Genomic DNA, 12,092 nt, shown 5'->3' with positions numbered 1-12,092 from the left:
AGCATCAAGTAGCTCGTTCTTCTGGAGTCATATACTCCCATCATTCCTCCCTTGTGTATTTGGTCCATTCTAAACAATGAGATCTTGTTATCATTTAGGGTATGCATCTCAAAATTTTGCACGGTTGTGGGGGAGCATGACCTTGCAGTATTGTATTTACTTAATGCCAAATTGAAGATTGGCTTGTGAGGGAGAAGAACAAATAATAAAAAAGAGAAGTCTTCGAGTGAGATATCTTTGTGTTAGAGAGAAGTGAGTGGAGTGAAGTAAAAGAGAGGTAAGGAAGAGACCTTGACTTTTGAAAATGAGAGGGTCTCCAAGAGGGAAACAAAGAAAGAAAGAAAAAGAAGAGAGAGAGAGAGAGAGAGAGAGAGAGAGTTGAAGGCGAAATTTCATACGTTGCGAGAGAAAATCAAGGATGAGCAATTATCATGCAACAAGCTATAAGAAAAACACATATGTGCAAGTGTTTCCTATCTCCACGAGACATACAAAGAGGGTAATACACCAAGCTTAGATAACAAAAGCTCATCAAAATCTAGTCTCCTTGACATAGCTTCAACGTTGCCATTTGTGGCAAACAATATGCCCTAGTCAAGTAGCCTTTAAGGCACAAGTCTTAAGGTACCAAAAACCATATACATGTGCAACACGTTGCTCCTAATTGTTGCCAACATCCATTAGACTAAATGCAAACAAGCCTTAAGTGAGTCCAAGTAACTCATAGGATTCACATACACATGTTTAGCATTTGCCATGTGAGAGAGTGTTGATTGTATATGTGGCTAGATACATCCCAATCTCAAGTTGTAAAAACCTTTTCAAATAGGTTTATTAAGAAATAACTATTCCTCTTAGATTTGTATCAAATAGATTGGGATACATCCATCTAACATTTTCCAATATGCACTATGTGTGGCAAGGTCCTCCCAATCTCAAGTTGCTAAAACCTTGTCAAACGGGCTTTTCAAGAAATAAAACTACTCCTAGATAATCAAATATATGAGAGTATGGATTACACATCTTCCTAATCTGAACTTGTAAAAGACCTTGTCAAGTGCGTTTTTCAAGAAATAAATACTCCTCTTAGATAACCAAATCTTATGTTATTGAGTACATAAGGCAACTTGAATTGAATATAATATTGATGATTGGGCTTTGAATTTGCTTGATTCAATGTTTTTCGTGCTCTTTGTTTGCACTGGCCATTTTTGAAAGGTGAAAACACTCACGTCGTCTAGTATTCTACTTAATAACAACCCAAGAGGCTTTTTATAATTTCCTACTTTTGTCTACAAACCAATGAGCTTGAATCTCATACCCCTTGATTTGGTATTTTTACGTGCTAGTAGAAGAGTACCTCTACAAAGTGCTTCATGTCTTAATTTTAGATTTTAAAGCTTTTCCACAATGATTGTGTTCTATTTTATTTTCTAAGGTTTCAAGTTTAGGACTAAATGATAGATATCATGTTTTGGTGAGAGGACCAAATAGTTTTATAGATCCTTTTGTTATTAATAATGTCTATAATGAGCTCAACCACTGGATACCACTAACATTGGGTTTATTTTTGATGGATAATAACAATGCAACCTTCACAACAAAGACTAGAGAGTGTTGAAAAAAAAAAAGGATGACCTTTCTAAATATTGTAAGGGTACGATTAGTGCTTTTAAAATAATGAAAACTCTTTTAACGCACCCAACAGACCTAGAACTTGATGGCAAAAGCTAAAATGACATTTTGTAAGTTTATCTTGCTAGGTGGAAAAATTAAATGCAAAGTTTGAAAAGATCAAGAGAATACATTTGGATGGTATGGCCTTAGAAATTAGTGATGTGTCCCCTTGCCGTGTCAACATCATCACCCATATTTGCTTGAATACATTTCATTTATTCAAATAACTATTTACAAATAAAAGATATTCATACAACTAAAATTTGTTCATACGAAACTACTATGATCTCAATTGTTCTTGTTTAATCTCTTCTTCCTCTCTCAATAGTTTGCCTCAAAACGTCCCTGTGACCATAATATGGACCTTCACAATCATCTTAGCAACAATATCCAATATTGCGAATGAGGGAAATTTCTAGAATTACAGGTCATAAGGGTTATGAATACTAGGAAATGAGAGCAAAGGAATGAAAAAAATTGGTAGAGTGAGGGCATTTTTAACATTGATGCAAAGAAGAAAGACATTACAGAAAAGAGTAGACATCATTTTGTGGTTATAACATGGTTTTGGGAAGATATACATGTTACAAATATGGAATTGGAATTGAAGGATGAACATATTTTATTTGTGTTTGGTGATGAGCATGTTGACAACTTTTTAGTTGTTTTTGCACTAAGGAGCTCGTTGTATAAGCTGAACGATCCCAAATCGCGTATGAATAACTCTTTGTTAAGAAAACCATACAAATGATGTTAACGATAGCATTGAATGAATATGATATTTCCATTCTTATAGACTCAAGGGTATGGAGCATATACATTAGGAATCCTTACTCAATAGTTAATAGATTTTCAAATGATGGAGATGGAAGCAAACTGTCTTTCAATCTTTGCAAAAGAAAATCTCGTAATGATATGTTGAGCTTCAAATTAAAAGAACTTGTTGTCACATTTTGGGCAAAGAATTTAATCATCTTCGAATAGTCAAGAAGGAATATGTCAAGCACCCAATGCATTTTCTTCATGAGTCTCAAGTAAGCGATCATTCATATGTTGGTTGCTACTATCCATTAAAAACATGAACTATGAGTTGTTTCGTATGTTGTGTAATAACAATTAGCTTTAATATCTTGTACATGCTACAATAAACTACTATGCATCACATATAGTATGCTTCATATCACACATACTATGTTGTATGGATAGCAGTTGGTACATAGCAAAAAAGTCTACTATATAGCAATAATATTTTCTATAAAACACAATCTGTTGTATACAATGTGCTACAAAAAATGTACAATATGCGCAGTGTCCTACATAGCATACACATGGTGCTATATGGAAAATGTACAACATAGCATATACAATGTGCTATGTACTATATGTAGTGTGTGCTATATAGTTTACTAAACAACATATACAATGTACTATGTAGCATATTTAGTATTAGATATGCTTAATGTGCTATATACCATGTACTATGTGGTATATAGCTTATTTAGTATGCTATAGAGCACATGTGGTGGGCTATATAGCACCTTAAATGTGATACCCTCAATATGCTATATGCGCACTCTCAAGTTGAGGGAGAGAACAATAAAAAACAAAGCTTGCCAATGAGGAGATTATATCACAGTAGCATACATAAAATCGAAAAGTGTTCCTCCACAAATGTAATAGGGTAAAAATGCATGAAATGATGTGGCCACATCATAGATGGCTGATAGATCCAATGGTGTCCGTGTTTTCACCCTATGCAATTCTATTGCTTTGTATATTTGAAGGCAACATTGGCATGTGGATTGTGTAAGTATTTGTGGTCTAATACGTGGATGGATCAGATGTGCCTACCTCATGAAACTATTTAGGAGAAGAAAGAGGAAGCTCTCAAGGCAATCCGTGGAGAGCCAAGATGTGAACCTCCACCCAACAAGAAGGTAAAGCAGGCGGATCCAAGTTGTGGATCTCCACCCAATAATAAGGCAACGTTGGGGGAGCGAATTTGTGGATCTTGACCCAATAAGAAGGAAGAAAAGAAGTGGGAACAGAGGTTGAAAAGCTCACTGTGATTGACATGTGACTTGAGACTTTCATTTCAATTACCATCTTGATGTTTATTTTATGATGTATCAAATTTCAATTATGATACCTATGATGATTGATTATCATTGAAATTTTCACTTTCATATATTGTGTTCATTTGGATGGTGGCTACTTGCCTTGCAGGCTAGCCTTCTTGTTATTTGGATTTTGGAATTTTAGTTCTGAGATGTAAATTACAAGCTCTCGTCTAGAGTCCATTGTCTCCATAAGATAATCTTCAATGTTAATGGCACTTTGACATAAAAGCATGAGGTAGCTTCCGTCACTATTTTGTAGCTTCCTATGGCCTTGGTTAGATGGCCTATTTAACAATTGGCTAGCTCACACATCACTGATTGAAAGACACCCCGTGATATTCTTGTGAGTGTCTACATCCATTTTGAAGACCCTTTTACCCTTCTTTCCTCTAAGCATAAGTTGCACTTGAAACCTAATAGCTCTAGCTAGATGAGAGTAGCCAAATGTTTATGGTTTCTTATCTAAGAGTATGTATATTTTGCCTTTTTTGGATGTCTTTAGTATTGAATACCTCCAACTACTACTTCCCACTTCTCACAGGGCAGTCCCCAATGATCCTGAAATGCTTTGTCCACCTTTTGTTTGGGTTTGCTACACTGCAACACAAAGTGTGGGTCATCTTCCTCATTCTCCTTTAAGGAAAAAAGAGCTAAAAAGTTATCCCCCTCTTCCAGTTAATCAGTGAGGTCATGAATCCCTCCCCAAACTATAGTGCTCTATATATCTATTTGACCTAGTCATCATGCAGAGGGTAAATATGGCATAGCTCCCACTGTTTCATAGTTGTAATGTTGTCACACTTCTCATAATCTCTCATGATGCATGTGCTACAAAAGCAAGAAATCCTCCGTATTTTGAGACAAAGATGGTTGTCTGAAAAGATCCATATGTTATGCAAACTTTGTGTCCCATCAATAGCGTCACAATTATAACTGTTCCTCCTTTCTACTTCATCCACCTTCACCTCGTGGAACACTCTAAGCACCAAACTATTATTGAGGCTTTGCTCTATTGTGACCTTGTGAAGAGGTTCAATTGTGCCCTTGTGAAGAAGTTAGACACTAGATATGTTGTTATATTATAGGCATTCTAAAACTTATCTTGAGGGCATGTTAACTGATGTCAATAAAGAGATCGCTTAATAATAGTACCACATCCATATGTTCCCCTTGCCATGGTTGGATCCAAAGAAATTCCACAGCATGTTTAAACCAATTAGGGATACAGCAAAGTAGATTCCATGGGCTGATTAAATTGAGAGGAAGAACCATTTGACCATGCCCAATGTCATCTTATTGTTTCTTATACTAGGGGGTCATCTTTGGTCAACAATCCCAATGCAATAGAAAAACACGCTAGACAAACAAGGTGTCATGTTCTTTGTCATCCAAAATATAGGAATGGTATGTGTATCGCACTTTCTTGATCTCCTTGGAGTCTATTGGTAGACTGGCATCAATCGCATAATCCGATGGGTGGCTGTAGGTGACATGCACCAAAATTGTTATCTAATTGCTATACAAGTGTGCACTTTGTATTTCATCTTGTTCTTGAAAAGAGTAATTTTCAGTGCAATCACTCATAGAGATAATTGTATCCTTGGGGAAATTGGCCAAATTGCTTATCTTGCCCGCATGGTGTGAAATTGTGAAGCACATAATTTGGGATATATTGTAGTATGTGGTTGATAAGCTCCTATCGATGGAATGATCTTATATGACAATAGCCATATTTTCTTATCTAATCCCTCAACATCAACCATTTCAAGTCTTCTCCATTTTATAATGGTAAGGCTATCCTCCGTGAATTCATTTGGGCAAATAGATTACTTCTCTTTCACACCATCCTTCACACCACACCATGGCATTCACCACAAATGCAGCCAATGTGGTGCCACTTAGAATATCCCTTTGGACAAATCACTGGGTCCCACATAAAGAGAGTGTCAAACATGCTTGCCTTTGCATCACATGATGAGGATCCAAGAGACTGATTAGATAGGGCATTCACCTGGGAGACACTGTCTCCATGAAACAATGCTCCGATATGACCACATCTTAGATATTTCAAAGCTTGCTGGGCTGGGTGAAAGTCTATGTGTGTTTTGTAGTAACACACATTCCCCTCTTTGTCTCTTGACATACCAAGGTTTGAAATGCTCAAAGCTCCTTTTCCCGATCCTCATGTTAGGATTCTCATCCTTAAATCATAGGTACAATTCTGTCTACTCATCCAACAAATTATATAGAGTAAATTGAAAACCTATGTAGCCGACACAACTAGCATGGCATCTACAAGATGCAACTAGCACGATGGTTTCAACTAGCATAGTGGTGGTTATTATTTCAATGACTGTGATCGTTACTTGCAAAATAATACACACACATACACACACACACACACACTCTCTCTCTCTCTCTAATTTTTTAAGATGCAAAAGAGAAGTAATCAGTATTATGATTTTCTAAGGAAAAAAAAGATGCAAAAGAAAATCAATCAACACTATTTTTTGGGATAGAAAAAAAAATGAGTAGATACAACTTGGATTTTATTTGCAAAATATTCTCTCTCTCTCTCTCTCTCTATATATATATATATATATATATATATATATATCCTTATGTGTGTGTGTGTGTATGTGCATACGTGTGCACACATTTATGTGTGCGTGCACTTGCACACACGTGCGTGCGCGTGTGTGTGTGTGTGTCTCTCTCTCTTCCCCCCAATTTTATAAGTACTGAAAAGGTGCTAACAAGTGCTAAAAGTGCTCAAGAAGTGTTATAATGTTGCTCAAAAAATGACAGAGATAAGTGTTAAAAAAGTGTTAACAAGTGCCAGCAAGTGCTAACAATTGCTCAAAAAGTGCTTAAAAGTGCTCAAAATTGTTATTAGGTTGCTTAGAAAGTGATAGAAAGCAGAAGAAAGTGACAAAAGTGCTAAATGGTGCCACAAAGTGAGAGAAAGTGCTAAAAAGATAGAATACGCTAAAAAGTAAAAATGTGCTGAAAAAGAGCTCAACATTACTAAAGGGTGCTCTCATAGTGCTCAACTAGCTCAGTGTTCTCTTGTAAAAGAATATTTCCTTTCTCAACATAGTGGTCTCTTGCAAAAGAGCATTCTCTCTCTCTCTCTCTCTCTCTCTCTCTCTCTCTCTCTCTCTCTCTCTCTCTCTCTCCCCCCCCCCACAATTTTAGAAGATCTATATGCAAATTAGCCACCATAATAGCAGCAGACACAACCAACATAGTGGATGCAACCAGCATAGTGGTTGTTACTTCAACCACTATGTTGGTCTTTCACAAAAGAATATTCTCTCTCTCTCTTTTAGAAAAGACAATGTTGATGTGATGCTTCCACTTTTTATTGGAGTAGGCCGTTCACTTACGACTAGCATTATCCCCTTTTGCTTTTATGGCTGTTCCTCTGCTCCTGATAAGTAGCTCCATTTCTCTTGCTTTCAAGCCTCCCTGACAAGTTGCATCCTAATGGATTCAACAAACAATCTTCCTTTGCAAACCGGCAATCTTCTTATGGCCCTCCAAAATTATTACTCAGGCACGCTCCAGACCATAATGGTTTTTTCTCTTCCCCCTTCCCTTGGACACAAAACGCTGTCCCCTTCTCCCAAATGTGAGGTGGTGCTTTCTACAAAAGTGCGCAAAAAGTGGGATTTGTTGAAGATCTCAGTGGAGAAACCAACATCTCAAAAGAAAAGTCGAACAGGTTAGTTCTTTTGCATGCTCTAGAACTGCTCAACAATGGGCTTTTCTCAAGCTCCTGATGGAGAAGAAATAAAAGAATGCTTCCTTAGGCTGGCTCCTTTGCATGTGTAGAGTGACAACTGAGCTCATGCCCAGGAGGGCTCAATGTTACTTTAGGAATGCCCATGAAGCATGAGAAGGTCTTATAGGAGAAGAAGCCCATGTCAGACCAACTAGTCATTTTGATGGAAAAAATGTAAAGTTTTTATGGAGTAAGTGTACAATTGTCCGAGTTCATGCTAGTTTAGGGTTTGTCATAGAAGTTTGTGATAGAGATGCTATTGTCCTCTTCAAGCATTAAGAAGCATCTCTGTGTTAACTGGATATATTATTACCCTAGATTAGCATTAGGATACCTATTTAGGATAAGATTAGTTCTAGGATCTGAAAAGATGTGAATGAAGCGTTTTAACTATCCGAAACTACCTACTATATATTTGCATATGAGGCGTGCAACAAGGTATGTAATCTATATCCATTTTGGAATAGAGGAGAATATCAGATTCAAGTCTATATACTGTGTTCTCATTGCTGTGATGTATATATGCTTGTTGTTTTGAATTTCAAAAAGAGTGCGTTTGATCATTTGCCAATGTACATTTTTGAGTGAAATGAGAGAGCATTACGAATTGCTGAACCTTGCAATGCAACCCATTCAATTTTTTTAAAACCTCGGAGTGTCGAACCTTGTTAACACTAGCAATCCTGTGGGTTCGAGATCTCAATCAAATCCGATGACCATAGTCACCTAGAAAGGACACATCGCCAAAATAATGCAAGCGGTTTCATTGGCAGAATGAAGAATGTCGCACAACGGGTATGACAGATGTGTGGACATTGCACTTCACTGTTGTTATAACCAAAATATAGTGGTATTGACTCTAGTTCGGAGATTTAGAATGCCCTAACTTGAAGATCCGAAAAGAAACACGTATGGCTTGGGAGTTTTTGGTTTGAAACCTAATGAGTGAAAAGAAAAGTGGGCATGGAATTGCAAATGTAGGAGTATGAATGTCTGAGAATAACGATAGAGAAGACTTTATGTCGTGCCAATCTCACTAGTGCCAATCTTTCACATTTTTTTCCATCTTTAACTTTAGCATGGCACTAGTGCCAATGTACATTTGATTGACATAATTATTTTACATAAATTATTCATTTTTTCATGGATAATGGCACTATGACATGGAGAATGGAAGTGCTACCAATCTCCATGTGAGTTTATGGAAAATGGCATTGATGCCAAGCTCACATGGAGAGTGGCAAAATTGCCATTCTCCTGAAACTCACACGGGTTAGAATGGAACCAATACTAGTCTCCATGTGAGTTTGTGGAGAATGGCACTTGTACCAATCTCGATGCTGTTAGTCACTTGGAGATTGGCACCTGTGCTATTCTAATCAATGTGAGTTTGTGGAGAATGGCATTGGGGCCAATCTCATTGTGATAATCTAATTTATTTTTCACATTAGCATGGATTAACTTGTGGAGAATATACCCATGAGATGGGCACCAATGTTAGCCATTGTTAACAAATGCTAGCATGGATTAGCTTGTGGAGAATATACCCATGAGATTGGAACCAATGCTATCCATTCTCAACAAACTCAAATGGAGATTGGCACCAATGCCATTCTCCAGGTCTGAAAATGAGATTGATACAAATAAAAATCTAATTCAGATTGTAGAGAATGGCATTGGTGCCATTCAAATGAGATTGGCACCAGTGCCATTCTACACAAACTCACACAGAGAATGGCACCAGTGCCATTCTAATCCATGTGAATTTGTGGAGAATGGCACTGGTGCCAATCACCACAAATATTATACATATATCTTTCACATTTGTTTCCATCTTTCATTTTAGCATGTCATTGGTGCTAATTTACATGTGATTGACTACATAAATCATTCACTTTTTCCCAATATTTGGAAAATTTTCCATATTTATTAACTTTAGAATGGTATTGACCTAAATCTTAATCATAAACCTTTAACATTTTTCACATATAATGGTAGAGGTTCCAATCTACATGTGACTAACATACATCTTTCTTTTTTTTCACACATTTTAAAATTGGAAAATGGCATTGATCCGAAGCTCACATGGAGACTGGCATGAGTGCCATTCTCTAGAATCTAAACTAGAATGGCACTGGTGTCATTCTCCATGTCACTGACACTGTGAAGACCCTAGAGTTTTTCCCTTTGAGGCATGCAACTAGAATCTAGATAGGTGCTAGTTATAATTTTGACACTTGGCATGTTGCCAAAAGAAATGAGCTGAGAGATCTTTTATAACATGATTTTTTCACATATGTTTTGGAAGCAAGCAACACGTGAGCTGAACTTTGTACTTAGTTCTCATTATATGAATAAAGACCTTTGGGGGGGTCTAGCATGACAATTGTCCTGGGCCCTAGTGTGCTCTGTGAGAGAGAGAGAGAGTAAGAGAACGTGTTTTTCCATAGCGATAATGATTCAAGTTCATTGTGAAGGAATACGGAAAGGTTTCAATGTGTGTGTGTGTGTGTGTGTATACATACATACATACATATACATATACATATACATATCTACACATACACATACACATACACATACACATACACATACACACACACATACACATACACATACACATACACATACACATACACATACACATACACATACACATACACATACACATACACATACACATACACATACACATACACATACACATACACATACACATACACATACACATACACATACACATACACATACACATACACATACACATACACATACACATACACATACACACACATAGACACACCGCAGCAAATGCCATGTGTCACCCCGAGAAACACGTTAGGTGCGGGGGTCCCAAACCCTGCCCCATAGCCACAGGTCCATAGACTTCCTTGCTTTGATACCAATTGAAGGGACATGCAGCAAATGCCATGTGTTACCTTAGGAAACACACCGGGTGTGGGGGTCCCAAAACCCGCCCCATAGCCACATGCAAGAAGCCTCTCTCTCCTCCCAAAAAGTCCCAAGAGCGATGAGAGAGAGTGGGCAAATAAGGCCTTTATATCCAAGGCCCCCCAATACACATTGATGATTATGGGATTACTCCCATTAGATTCCACGCATTAAATAGCCGCAGACCCCCTTAAAATACACCATATTCCAAGCAACCATGCTCAATTGAGGGGTGAAGGCCACCACCTCCAACAACAAACACACAGACACACAGACACAGACACAGACACAGACACAGACACAGACACACACACACACACACATATCATAAATTCTTTCCATTTAAATTTAACACACACACACACACACATATGTATATATATTTTGTGTGTGTGTATTTAAAATTCAGATTTTCAATTCAAAATTTGAAACTAGAGTTTGAGTTTTCAAATTTGAACTTGAAATTTGAATTTTGAATCTATAATTCAAACTTAGAAATTCAAACAAATTTGAAATTTGAAAGGATGTGTGTGTGTGTGTGTGAGAGAGAGAGAGAGAGAGAGAGAGAGAGAGAGAGAGAGAGAGAGAGAGAGAGAGAGAGAGAGAGGCACCTGGAAACTATCGCAAGGTTGCACACGAGCGTGGAGGTGAGTGAGACGAGCATGGAGGTGAGTGAGACAAGCGTGGAGGTAATCGTAGATAGTGGAGCTACCTTGAATTGGATAGCTCAATAGAGGCCGATGAATGGTGGAAGAGCAGAGGCCATGGAGTGATAGAGGTCATAGAATTGAGCAGAGACTTTGGATGCAACATATTCATGGACACAGCAGAGCCATGGATGCAATAGAGACCTTGGAGTCTTGGACATAGCAGATATTGTGGAGCCGCCATGGAAGACTTTGTGCAGGAGCAACCACCATGGAAAAGTCCATGTAGTAGCAGTTTGTGGAGCAGTCATTGCAATCCATGTAGCAATTTGTGTAGCTATAGCCAGTGTAATCCATGTAGCAATCTGTGGAGCAGCAGTTTGTGGAGAAACCAAAGGTCATAATCCATGTAGCAGCAGCAGGAGCCTAGGAGGTCGTGCAACAGCAGGAGTAGAGGAGATTGCAGCAACATCAAGAGGTCGAAATCCGTGCAGCAAGAGATCACAATCGGTTGAAATCCATGCAACAAGAGGGAGTGAGTGCAAAAGGTTGCAGGTAGGTACTAGGGTTTTGAATTTAGTTGCTTTTTTATTTAATTAAGACCTACCTTTATTCGATGGATATTGGATATCTCTTCTCCCTTTTACTTGATGGACATTTTTAATCCCTTATACACACATCTCTTTAATCCCTTATCATATCTCTTTAATCCCTTATACACACATTGCATATCTCTTATTATTAGTGTCACAATACTAATTGATCCTCGTGCCCATCCCTTGGGACCCAATCATTAGGGTATGGTGTTAGGTCTTTGTGTTTGTAATGGAATTAGGGGACATGCCCATAGTTCATATAAATGAAAGCAGTCATTGTTTATTATCCACCACCAAAAGCAACTTCTTTGCT

This window comes from Dipteris shenzhenensis, chromosome 20, assembly GCF_047967505.1.
Source record: "Dipteris shenzhenensis isolate YYH24624 ecotype China chromosome 20, Dip_SZ_1.0, whole genome shotgun sequence".
In the NCBI taxonomy this organism is placed as follows: domain Eukaryota; kingdom Viridiplantae; phylum Streptophyta; class Polypodiopsida; order Gleicheniales; family Dipteridaceae; genus Dipteris; species Dipteris shenzhenensis.
Note: the sequence above shows the minus strand (reverse complement) of the source record.